Source organism: Amborella trichopoda, chromosome 13 (assembly GCF_054954075.1).
Source record: "Amborella trichopoda isolate Santa Cruz 75 chromosome 13, AtrichopodaSantaCruz75HAP2 v2.0, whole genome shotgun sequence".
Classification (NCBI taxonomy): Eukaryota; Viridiplantae; Streptophyta; class Magnoliopsida; order Amborellales; family Amborellaceae; genus Amborella; species Amborella trichopoda.
In genome coordinates this window covers 27983878-27997488 of record NC_142348.1, presented here as the reverse complement: position 1 = coordinate 27997488, position 13611 = coordinate 27983878, and positions in this window count along the sequence as shown.

Sequence of the window (13611 nt, the reverse complement as noted above, 5' to 3'; positions counted from 1 at the left end):
GAGGTCTTTCTTCTTCTAAGCAAGCACCACCAAAGATGACTGAGTTCTGAGGCACGAACTCATCATACATTGCTCCGATCAGTGGAAGGCCGCCTATGAAGTTAAGGTTCAGTAAAGAGATTCCTGCCTCCCCATGCCCAAGGGGACATGTACTGCTAACATGACTTCAGGTCTCCAACAGTACCTTAACGGTGTTGGAGCACCGATCATAATATTCGGCCAAGCATTGAACTGTTGCTAGCAAAGAAGCACGCTTAAGAATCTGTATGACCCTAGCACCTGGAGGGTCCAGGAAGGGTACCCCTTCAAGTACTAGTGCACCCCTTGTATTCTAAGACCAGTAGAAGACCATATCAGCCCTTTGGTCTTCACCATCCTTTTTCCTAGAGTGGGCAAGTTTGCCCCAGAAGCTACATTCTGGTGCATGCAATGAAGAAGAGCCATCCCTTCTTCCACACTAACGCTCCCGTCATTATCCTCCAGGACCTCAAATCGGACCGGGTCGGTAATGAAAGTGGCACTAAGAGCCACTTCGATTTGCAAATTGGGGCTGCCAACGAAATGGGTTCACCCTGAACTAGACTCTCACCAGTAAATACACTGGTGTCAAGCTCTCCCCCCTTTGGAAGATTCTTCAACAAAACACGAGGCTATCATTTTGCGTGAAAGGCACTAACTAGCGCCGTGCATGACTAACGCCACTTGCGTCAAATAAAGCCTAACTTCGGCAGTGCTTGCTGAAGACTGACGTCGGATGGGTTTTGAAAGCCAAACACCGACTACGTTTACCAAAGACCAATGCCGACTATAATCTCAAAGCCTAAAGATGGTTGTGTCTTCAAGGACTAACGCCGGCTGCGATTAACGCTGCAGGATTCTCAAAAGGCTAATGTCGGCTGTGTCTTCAGGACTATTGCCGCTTGAAGCACCACCGCTCGTTTCTCCCGCACGTGTCACAGATTGCACATGTTACCTCGAGCCCTAAGAGCTCCACCTGACGACCGCAGCCATGATGGGGCTTGACGCACATCCTCACGCGTGTGGACTGGCAGTTGTTCATCTCCTGGCAACCATCCACCTTCCAGTGATGGTTCACTGCCCTATGACCTCTCGGCTTCTTATCGGAAAACCACTTCCACTCGCTGGAAAACTCATCGAAAACCAATGGAAGTATGCCAAAAAACCCATGCGACAACCTGGATTCCTTTCCTCTTCTCATAAATCCCAGAATCACTGTCAGAATCTCTATAAGACTCCAGCCAACTCCCTGTTTTGCTCGCACTGCCTGCTCCCTACACAACTCTACTGGTTCTCTCTGGACGTTGTGTTTGCCAGCAAACTCTCGCCTGTAGGTTCTGTGATTCTTACCAGAATTTCGGTTGAGAGCTCTCTCACTCTTGCTGTTAAAAGCCTTAGCCACTTTTACCTTCGGTAAAACGATAAAAATGGAGTTTTCCCCCTTATATAAAAGACGCTTCCTCGAAGTGCCCCTCACAAAGTAAGAATACCAGACAGGTCCCTGAAGGCCAAACGACAATGGGCCAGACCAAGTCAGGCTCAGACCCGAAACTCAGACAAAGGCTTACCATGGCCAGTGCAACGCTGAGCGTCAAATGGCAATGAACCAAGGCCGGGTTGGGCCCAAACCCGAGGTCCGATCTCAGACCAATGCCGCTCGCAGCTAACGATGGGTGACTAACGCTACACATGAAACCTCGTAACTAACGTCGCGAGTGAAACCCCCTGACAAACGCTGATGTCAACTAATGTCGCGCATACCAATGCCGCGCATCAGCGACTGCTCAATGTCGTTCGTGCAACTGGTGACTCCATGCTAGTGCCATGTATGGTTAAACTCGATCACCACTGTGAGTGCTCTACCATCATCCCAAGTAGGAGTTACACCAGTACCACAACCCATCATCCCCAGTGGAGTTAGATATATGCAAAAAAGAGTCATGCTTACCCCTTCAATCCCCATGGGTCAATCTCGCACAAAGCTATTCCCCATGGAGTTTCATCTTTCACCTTAGAAAAACCATGATTGCCCCTTAACCCCCAAGAGTCTTCTTCCATTTGCCACTCCTCAGTGGGTCACCATCTCGATCTAAGCCCTCTGCTTGGGTATAGCCTCAACTATTTTATCCCCAGGGAGTCAGATTGTTATCTACAGACCTATCCCCCATAGAGCTTCACCTACATGGCAACCTACACAATGGTCCATGCTGCATGACCTTAAACTGCACAACCAAGGTCTAGGTACACGACCTTAAATTGCATGATCAAAACTATATGACCTTAAACTGTAGCGAATGTCTAGTTGCACGACCTTAAACTGCATGGTCCTAATTGCATGGTCCCCAGAAAATCTATCTTCCGTCCTTACCATTATCATTCCCCAGTGAGTCTCATCCATGCTCACAAAATGGCGAGCCATCACGCCATCCATACTCGCCATAGTGGGTCCCCACTTTTCACCCACCATTCATACATCATCCATCTTGCATAGGTAGCCTCGTGTTATCTCCCCAAAAGTGAGTTAAACCACCACTATACTCACTCCATAGCCTCAACATACTGTCAGTCATCACCACCATGGTCCAACTATATGACCTTAAACTATAGTGCACGTCCTGGCCACATGACGTTAAAAGGCTTCGCACAGGTCACGAAGGCATGACCCTAAACACGCATTCACAAACAAAAAAAAGAGAATAATGGGCATTGTGTATACCTAAACAAGGGTACAACATGAGTAAAAATGATGGACGAGCATGGTCACGAAACTATGAGTAAAAGAGTTTCGTAAATAAAAACCCGGCCACGGTGAAAGCCCGAAAGGTCATGAGTAAAAGAGCCTCGAATAAAGGGAAGTTGGTGAAAACTGTCTCTACGGTGCCATTTCTCAAGTCCAAGTGAAAACCCGGACTTTAAAAGGTCACCTATGCAAGAACTCTATTTTTGGTATGTCAAATTGTTGTGGGACCACTGCTATTGGATCCGGCACTGTCCATACCCTATGGGTCAAGTTTCAGCTTAATCGGGCTTTCTAGGACAAAGTTATGAGTAAAAGACCGAAAAGGGGTAGGTTGCACACTATTCCCGTGTGCTCTCCATGCACCAAATTACCATTAAATGTGACTGTTTTTACAGTCTCAAGCAGTGAATTTCAGGATCTATATCTTACTTATCTCGAGTCAGATCATACTCAAATTTTGTAAGCGTGTTCTTCTCGTCAAGACGAACGTTTTAATATGTGGCACGCCTCGTGAAGACCCCTGAGTAGGGCGAAAAGATAGAGAGAATTCAATGATTCGTGAAGGAAGTTGCGGGAAATTTAATAGTGACACGTCCCGTTCGAGAAGCCAAATCATGACGCTCATGTATCAGATTGACACGAAACTACTTCCATTGTGTGTGAAAGGTCCAGAGCTACCATTGGTTCAAACCCCGTGTGTGATGAGTGGTCAGATTTTACGAGCGAAGCTGATAAAGTTGCTGTAAATTCTGGCTATTGGAATTCATATTCCGATCAAAAACCCAAGACTATAAAATCTTCATCCAAGCACGAAATTGAGCTGCGTTTGTTGCCACGAGATCGTGACGGCATGCTCAATCCAATACAGCAAAGAAATAACGAACAAACATCAAGATATGAGCACACTATCGATCCGAAATTTTCAAGATTCATCCGAATTTCAAGTCGTATGATCGTGGCCTAAAAACACGATATGTGGCTCGAAGTTGGTATCAAATTGATCGCCATGACGAGCCTTACAAGAAAGCAATCATCTTTTTATCAAACGGGTACCAGAGCAACCCCGGATCATCCATGGAAGACCACACACATTCTAGGGCAGCAACAAGGACTGTTTTGGAATTCCATGTATTATTAGGCAAGGGCAAAACAACCATTTTGCACCCATTTTTAGAATTTTTTAATTCAATTAAATTGTAATTATCATCAATTAGGATAGGTTTTGGGCATCCACCCATGTGTGGGCCCAATTCTATAAATACATGTTAAACCTAATTGTAAAAGGATCCCCTCCTCATACATTCAATTAATCAATAAAGTTTAAGTTTTTGCATTGAATTGGAGAGGCACGACTTGGAGAGAAAGAGAGGAGAGAGAAGAATTAAGCTGATACCCCTCTTCTCCAAGGTAATTCTCTCTCTTCCTTTCTTCTCTTTTCTCTTTTTCTCTCTACTTTTCTTCTTCGATTTCTTTTCTCTCTTTTTTTTCTTCTTCTTTTCTCTATTTCTCTCTCTTCTTCTCTAAGAACATGTGTGACGACCCCACCCCCTGACTCAATGTCGTGCGAGCGGACGACTGCAGGGTACGAAACCGTGACATGAGGTGGCGAACGCCACTCAAGTGGGAGTGGCTCAATCGCACGAAATCACGGAATCGAGAGCAAACCATGAAAGTAAAACGAAAATCTACACATGAAGACTGACACCATTTCCAAAAGTATAGTCATTCCGTTAACATCTGGTATCCAAAAGTTCTTACATTTCTTTTTGTTTTTTCTTCAGGGCACTAATGGCTCAAAAATACAAAGTATAAAAGGACATCCAAGAGGTAAGACCACTAAAACCTACTATGAAAGCTTCGAAAGGCGGTTCTTCAACTTCAAACTTCAAACACCCGAGCACCCCACAGCTTTCCGCCTTCAGCTCAAAGATTACTACTTTCACTCTACAATCATGAAAATAAGATGTAATGAGCTGATAGCCCAGTAACCAGATCTACACCATTGCATCCCAACTATTTAAATAGTGATAACAGTAAGCAGTGCACACTTATTCATAGAACATCAATAGAAAGACCTCTAGAAAGGCTTTCAGTATTCTAACAATATAATAAGAAAAACAGTTTAATACACAGTGCATAAATTAGAAGTCACTTCACTTTAAGCATAACAGTAAGGATAACAAATTATAGTTGTAGAAGCTAAAGAGGCCTATTCCTGAAATAGAAGTTCCATTGCTCAGGCTAAACCAATCCTGTAGCTTGAAACCTCTACTCTCGTTCAAGTAGGAGGACAATGACAAGTGGGTGTCCCACTTCATAATACCCTCACGCGCACACACATCCCCAGCGCGCTTTGGGGTTTTCGATAGGCAGTGGCCTTGCAAGACATGACCCTCTCATATGCTCTTCCGACGAGAGAGTGTTACACTACCATTGGGTGACCCAATGCATAGTGCCCATAATAATTAGGGGGTGCGACCCACCCAATTTCTCAATTTCCCTTCCCAACCCCAATCATATCATTGGGGTCGAGGTACAGTTTAGAATTACGGTACATGATATCCAACTACTAATGGGTGACCCATTGCATAGTTGTCAGTCTCAAGATTTATCTCACAGCGTGTCATAGTACAATAGTCCCCACTACCAATGAGTGTCCTATTGCTTAGTGGTCAGGCATATAAGGGCTTACAGTATCAGTGCTTCCTCAGTATAGCAATACCACTACCAATGGGTGTCCCGTTACGTAGTGGTCAGTATTGCATTATCATGCTTCCAATATCACAGTATCAGTAACAGTGGCACATAACAATAGTGGTATCTAATTAACAGTAACAGTATCATAGTAAAAGTGGCAACATCACAGTAATAATGACAGTATCATAGTAACAGTGGCAATATCGCAGTAATAGTTACACTATCACAGTTAAGCATTTCAGCTTAATTTCTTACAATTAGAGGCAATGACGTGCACTCGCAAATAAGGTTGTAACTTTTGGTCCATTTGGATTTTGAAGACAGTTCCAAAACCAATTTTGTACTAGACACACAAATCTTTCAAACAGATGGGTCTTGGAGACATTTGACCCCGTTTGGCCCCTTAGAGGCTCAAGACGTTGGGGATTTACTAGCTGTATCCTGCTGTGTACAAGAGACATCAACATACCCTGCTTTAAACCATGATAATTTTCAATCTGTGAAGAATTTCGAGACAATTTTAAAATCAAACATTAATCCAAGACACATATCTTTCTAACAAGGCTAATTTGAAAGTATTTTGACTCTATTTGGTTTTTCACAGGTCCATTCCAAATACGATGATAGTTTTAAGTTTACCAAAACTGTCTACAGTGACATATCTTCATAAAATTATGCATAGCCTTCAATCTAAGAAGAATTTTAAGACACTCTCACATGAAAATTTTAGTCCTTTCAAAGACATTTCAAATGACTATGGTTTGACAGGAAATGGACTTTGTTTGGTCAATTAAAACCAGTGCCAACAATAGTATCAGTGACAAATCCAGGAAAAATAGTCAACAATGACACATACGTACATTTTGAAACATAACTTCATTTCTATAAAGAATTTCGATAGTGGGAAAACATGAAAATTTTAATAGACTCGCATATCTTTCCAATGGAGGTGATTTTAGGTCAATCGTACTTCATTTAACTATTCAAAAGACCTTTACAAAAACATGTATATTCCTGAAATTTTACAGTAATGATACACATTCCTCAAGCACATGTTCCATAACCTCAATCTCATGGTGAAGAATATGATAGCCACTGTTTTCTCACAATATGCACACATAATCATGCATTTCTTACAAAATTATAATCATACATTCATTCTCAACATCCACATTCATCATACAACAAAAGCCCCAAATTTCAGTGAATAAGGGATAAGATATTGCCACTCCACATGCACTTTCATTACTCATCTGATAAAGATATAATATACGCATCCTTATGACTACAATGCAATGGTGATGGATCCACTTACCTAAATGGTAGTGGTGCCTTCTTAAAAACAATTCTTTCACAGCTCATTCCCATTCCAATAATGGCTGCTCACCAAATCTTCCGCAAACCTTTGCCTTAGAGAGAGAGAGAGAGAGAGAAAGAGAGAGAGAAAGAGGGAGAGATGAAGGAAGAATGAGTGGTGGCATGGGTGAGAGAGAAGCTTAAGTACTCAAGAGGTTGTGTGGCAAACGTCCTTCATGCACGCCAGAGCCATAGCCAGCGATGCACAGCCAACACTATGCACATGGCGTTGCGCAGCCGACGTCGCTCAAATGGCACTACTCATCATTCCATTCACCCGCAGCGTTGCTCCTTGACGCACACGGCGTTGTGCTCTCACCGCCGTGTGCTCTCATCGTCGCACGCTCTCATCACTGTGTGCCCTCATCGTCGTGCACCCTATCGCCATGCGCTCTCACCGCTATGCACTTTATCGCCGCGCACCCTCATCGCCACGCGCTCTCATCGTCGCATGCCCTCATTGTTACACGCCCTATCGTCGCGCGGCTTATCGCCGAGCGCCCTGATGCCGTGTGCTTTCACCGCCGTCAACTCTCATCGTCGTGCACCCTCATCATCATGCGCTCTCATAACTACACAAAAGTCTTGTTCCTTATAACAAGCACAGTTGTGGCAGCGTCGTGCATGCTTGTCTCTTCCCTCTCTTTCTCTCTTCTCTCTCTTTACTCTTCTTCTCCTTCTTTATTTTCTCTTCGCTTTATCTTTCTCTCTGCTTCTCTCTATCTGAACATGCATGGCGATGCAGCGCCACGCATGAATCTCTCTCTATTTTATTTTCTCTATTTAACATACACGGTAATGCCAACATCGTGCTTGTCTCTTTCTCTTTTTTCTCCTTCTTTCCCTTCTCCTTCTTTCTTTATTCTCTCTCTACTCTATCTTTCTCTATGCTTCTCCCTGTCTGAGCATGTTGGAGATGGTAGCACCATGCATGAATTTCTCACTCTATTTTTCTCTCTCTAACACATATGACGGTGGTAGCACCATGTGTGTCTCTTTCTCTCTCTTTCCTTCTTTTTCCTTTGACTATTTCTTAACCTCTCTCCTCACTTTCCTTTTCTCTCTTCTTTTTTTTCGTCTCTCACTGTTCACTCTCTTTCTCTCTCTACTTTCCTTTCTTCTTTCTCTTCCCGTAACCCTCTTTTTCACTCTTTGTATTTCTTTCTCTCACTCCGTTATTTGTTTTCTCTCTCCTTTTCAGTCATGCACGGTGATACCCATCATCGGGTAGGACATTCTCATCCCTCCCTTATTATTTGGAGACATGCACAGTGAGCCGGACCTTAACCCAAGTAGCGGGCCAGGCCTTTGTCCAAGTTTCCCCTTTCTCATGTTGTGCATGGTGATGCTCATCGTCGTGCATGAAATTCCTCTCCTCCCTCTTTGACGAGAACATTGAACCGAGCCCTTTCTCGAGTGGTAGGTCAGATCGTGTCTGAGTCACTTACAACACGAGCGGCGATGCCTAGCGTTGTGCATGTATGTTTCTTTCTCTCCTTTATTTCATCTGTCATGGGTGGTGGAACCCATTTCTGTTTTCTCTCTTCTTCTTTTACCTTTCTTATTCTTTCCCTTCTTTTCTCTCACTCACTTCTTCTTTCTCCTTCTGTTCATCCTTTCTTCCCTTTTCTCCCTTCTCTCTCTTCTTTTTCTCTCTTCTTCTCCTCTCACCCTTCTTCTTCTCTCCCTTCTCTTCTCATCTTCTCTTCTCTCTCCTTTCTCTTCTATCCCTTCTCTTTCTTTCTTCTCCTTTCCTCCCTTTTTCTCTTATCTCTTTTTTCTCTCTCTACTTTTCTTATCTCTCCTCTTTGTCTTTCTTTTTCTTCTTCCTCTCTCATTTGACCAAGGGAAAAGTCTAGTACTGTCACAGTAGTCTCGTCATTGAACAGTATTGCCGTTGTTTCGGTCTAAGTTACCGTGCTCGTCTTGTTGCCACGTCGAACTCACCGTTGTGTCGGGTTGGGTGGTGTTGATGTTCTGTCATCGAGTAGTATTACCCTTGTACCGGTCTGCCTTACCGTGCCCGTCTTTCTACGACATCAAGTCAATCATCATACCAATCTAGCCACTTTGCTAAGCTATTCACCGGTCAAATGTCTCTTTCTCTCTCTTCAACCAACCCTCATCTCATCATTTCTTCTCCTTTCTCCATTGAATGTGCACGCCTGTGTGCATTCACCCAAAGACAAGGTGGGGTCCCTCGACCCACTTGTCTTGAAAATTAACCATGTGTGTGTGATTGCAAAAATAGGAGAATACAAGCCAAGGGAGGTGATTCCAAACCAGTTATACAATTGGGGGGCTTTCTTCATGATCTATGAGGATGCCCATGCAAGCCAACTCGAGTAAGTCTCAAATCCACCTTAAATTCCTCTCTCATCGGTTGATATACCTACCCTTGCTCCTAAGCAAGGTTCCCGAGAGAGAGATCTCAAGTCCTGAGTTCCCTTTGAAACTTGAGACGTGTGCTGGTAGATCATCCAGATCCGAGGGCGAGATCGAGGGAGCTAACCAACCATATCACGACGCTCGCATAACGGATAGATGCGAGACCAGTTCCATTGCATGCGGAACGTCCACTACTATGTCTGGTCTGAACAGAACGCATAGATTTCACACATGAAGGTGATAAATGTGGTGCATATTTTCAGCCGTCGGATTTCAAATTTTGGTCAAAACCCCAAGATGGCAAAATCTTCGTCCAGGCACGAAATCAAGCTATGTTTGTTGCAACGTGATTGTGATGGCATCCTCAGTGCAATTCAGCAAAGAAATCAAAGAAATACATCAAGAAATAAGCACACTATCGATCAGAAGTTTCCAAGATGTTTGCAAATTTCGAATCGCATGATCGTGGCTTAAAAATGCGATTCTGGTTCGAAGTTAGTACCAAATCGATCGTCACACCCAGCCCAACGAGAAAGCAATCATCTTTTTGCAAAATGGGCATCGGAGCAACCCAGATTCATCCTTGGAACATTACACACGTTCTAGGGCAACAGTAGGGACTATTTTGGAATTTTGTGTACTGTCAGGCAGGGGTAAAACTATCATTTTGCACTCATTTTTAGATTTTATTTTAATTCAAATAAATTGTAATTAGCATCAATTAGGTCATATTTTAGGCATCCACCCATGTTTTGGGCCCAAGTCTATAAATACATGTTAAACACATTGTAAAGGTCCTTTTGTTTGAAGACATTTTCAGCACCTTGGGTCCCCTATGCGGAATAAAAAGAGAAGTCAATCAATAAAGCCTGAATTACAATGGAATTCTTGACAGTATCATAATTACCTCATAATAAGTGGAAATGTTCATACGGAGTTCAAAAGGCCACCTGTTAAGTTTCGTTACGATCCGACATGTCTAAGGCAGTGCAGACAAAGAAACAATTTCGAAAAAATCAGTCTCTAGCACCCTAAAATGGACCCTACACCAAATCACCATTAATGATGACTGTTTTTACAGTCTCGGGCAGTGACTTTAGAGAGTCATATCTCACTTGTCTGGAGTCAGATTGTGCTCAAATTTTGTGAGAGTGTTCGTCTCGTCAAGACAAGCATTTTGACATGTGGCACGATCCATGACGACGCTCGAGAAAGGAGAAATCTATAGAGAATTCGATGATTCGTGAAGGAAGTTGCAGGAAATTCAATAGCGACACGTCCCGCTCGAGCAACCATATCACGGTGCTCCCACATTGAATTGACATGAGACTAGTTTCATCGTGTGCATAAGGTCTAGGGTTATCATCGGTCCAAACCCCGTCCATGATGAACAGTCAAATATCACGCGCGAAGCCGATAAAATTGTTGTAAATTTTGGCCACCGAAATTCAGATTTTGAGAAAAAACACAATACTGCAAAATCTTCGTCCGAGCACAAAATTAAGCTACGTTTGTTGCCACGCAATCGTGAGAGCATGCTCAATGCAATACAGTGAATAAATCATGGAAAAACATTAAGAAATGACTGCATTATCAATCTAAAGTTTTTAAGATTCACACGAATTTCAAGTCACATGATCGTGGCTCAAAGTTGGTATCAAATCGATCACCGTATGAGCCCAACAAGAAAGCAATCATTTTTTTATCAAACGGGCACCATAGCAACCCCGAATCATTCATGAAAGATCACGCACGTTCTAGGGTAGCAGCAGGGACTGTTTTAAAATTTCCATGTATTGTTAGACATAAGCAAAATAGTCATTTGATACCCATTTTTTTAATTTTATTTAATTCAAATAAATTGTAATTATCATCAATTATGATAATTTTTTAGCATCCACCCATGTTCAGGGCTCAATTTTATAAATACATGCTAAACCTAATTGTAGATGGCCCCTAATACTTTCAATGCATCAATAAAGTTCGAGTTTTTACATTGAGTTGGAGAGGCACGTCTTGGAGAGAGAGAGAGGAGAGAGAAGAAAAAGTCTGATACCCCTCGGTGAATGTAACTTTTTCTCTCCTCCACTTTTCTCTCTCCTCTTTCTTTTTTTCTCTCTCCTCTTCCTTTTTCTCTCCTCTTCTTTCCCTCTCCTCTTCCTTTTTCTGTCCTCTTCTTTCTCTCTCCTCTTTCTTTCTTTCTCTCTCTTCCTCTTCTTCTCTTTATCTCTCTCATTTCCATCTCGAAAAGGGCATGTCTCTCTCTCTCTTTTTCTCTCTTCTTCTTCTTTCCTCTTTTCTCTCTATTTTCTTTTTTTTCCTATTCCCCCTCTTTCTTAATCTTCTCCTTCCTTCTCTCTATACTTTCATTTCCTCTTTCTCTTCCCTAAACCCTCTTTCTTCATCTTTGTCTTTCTTTCTCTCACCCTATTATTTCTTCTTTCTCTCTTCTCCAGTCATGCATGGTGATACCCATCGTCGTGCATGACATCCTCATTCTTTAAAGAGGAAACTGAATCTGGCCCTTCTTCGAGTGGCGGGTCGGGGTCGTGTCTGAGTCCCTTACGACACGAGCAGCGATGCCTAGCGCCGCGTGTGTCTTTCCCTTTCTCGTTCCTGAATCTCCCTCTTGACATGGACGACAGAAACCCATTGTCATCCATGTTCTTTCCCTCTCCTCTTTCCTATCATGAGCGGTGGAAGCCCACCACCGTCTATGTTCTTTCTCTCTCCTCTTTCCTCTATCATGGACAGCAAAAACCCATCACCATCTATGTTCTTTCTCTCTCCTCTTTTCTCTATCATGAGCAATAAAAACCCATCACTGTCCATGTTCTTTCTCTCTCCTCTTTCTTCTATCATGAGCGACATAACCTGTCGTCATCATGTTCTTTCTCTCTCCTCTTTCCTCTATTATGGGCGATAGAAACCCATCACTGTCCATGTTCTTTCTCTCTCCTCTTTCCTCTGTCATGGACAGCAGAAACCCATCGCCGTCCATGTTTTCTTCTTCTCTCTCGCTACTTTCATGGACGGGGGAACCCCATCATTGTCCATGCTTCCTTCTCTCTTCTCTTTCCTCTGTCATGGACAGCGAAAGCTCATCGTCGTCCATGCTCCTTCTTCCTTCTCTCTCCTCTGTCATGGACGAAAAAAGCTAATCGCCATCCATGCTCCCTTCTCTCTTCTTTTTCTCTCACATTTCTTCTTTCTCTCTCTTCTCCCTCCTTTTTCTCCCTTATCTTCTCTCACTCACTTTTTCTCCCTCCCCCTTCCTTTTGTCCCTCCTTTCTTTTCTCCTCTCCCTTCTCTCCCTTTTCTCTTTTCTCTTCACATTCCTCTCTTTTATTTTTTTCTCTCTTCTTCTCTTGTCTCCTTTCTCTTTTATCTCTTCTCTTTCTTTTCTTCTCCTTTCCTTCTCTTTTTTCCTATCTCTTTTCTTCTCTCTCTTTCTCTCTCTGCTTTTCTTATCTCTCGTCTTTCTTTTTCTTTTTTCTTCTTTCTCTCTCATTTGACCAAGGGACAAGTCTAGCACTGTCACGGTAGTCTCATCGTTGAACAGTATTGCCGCCGTGCCGATCTAAGTTACCGTGCCTATCTTGCTACCATGTCAAACTCACCGTTGTACTAAGCTGATTGGTGTTGGTGTTCTGTCGTCGAGTAGTGTTGCCACAGTGTCGGTCCACGTTACTGTGCCCGTCTTGCTACCACGTCAAGTCAATCATCATACCAATCTACCACCCGGTTAAATGTCTCTTTCTTTTCTTTTTTTTCTCTCTTCTTCCTTCTCCCAACCCCCATCTCATTATTTCTTCTCTTTTCTCCTTTGAATGTACACACCAGTGTGCATTCATTCAAAGACAAGGTGGGGTCCCTTGGCCTACTTGTATTGTAAAATTAACCATGTGTGTGTGATCACAGAAACAGGAGAATACAAGCTAAGGGAGGCGATTCTGAACCAATTGTACGACTGCAGGGCTTTTCGACATGATCTAAGAGAGCGTCCACATGAACCAGTCTGAGTGATTCAAGGACCCAGGTGGGGTTTGTCCCGCCTCACAACAAGTTCCTCTCTCATTGGTTGAACTTGTTCTTGAGCAAGGTTCCCGAGATAGCGATCTTAAGTCCTGGGTTCCCTTCGAAACTCGAGACACATGTCACCAGATCACCCAGATCCGGGGGGCGAGATCGAGGCACCTAACCATCTTAGTGACTCCACTGGGGACTTACTACCCCTTTGTCAGATCATAGTTGTTTGGCTAGTTTCTCCTTTGTTTATCTGTTTTCACACAACACATGGCTTCCAGGTTCCTTAAGCCATTTATTCGGATCGAGGATTTTCTCATCCCCGTCACGAGCATCTCTTAGGAACAAGTTCCTCGAACTTCATTCCCAACTTTTCTTTTGAGCAA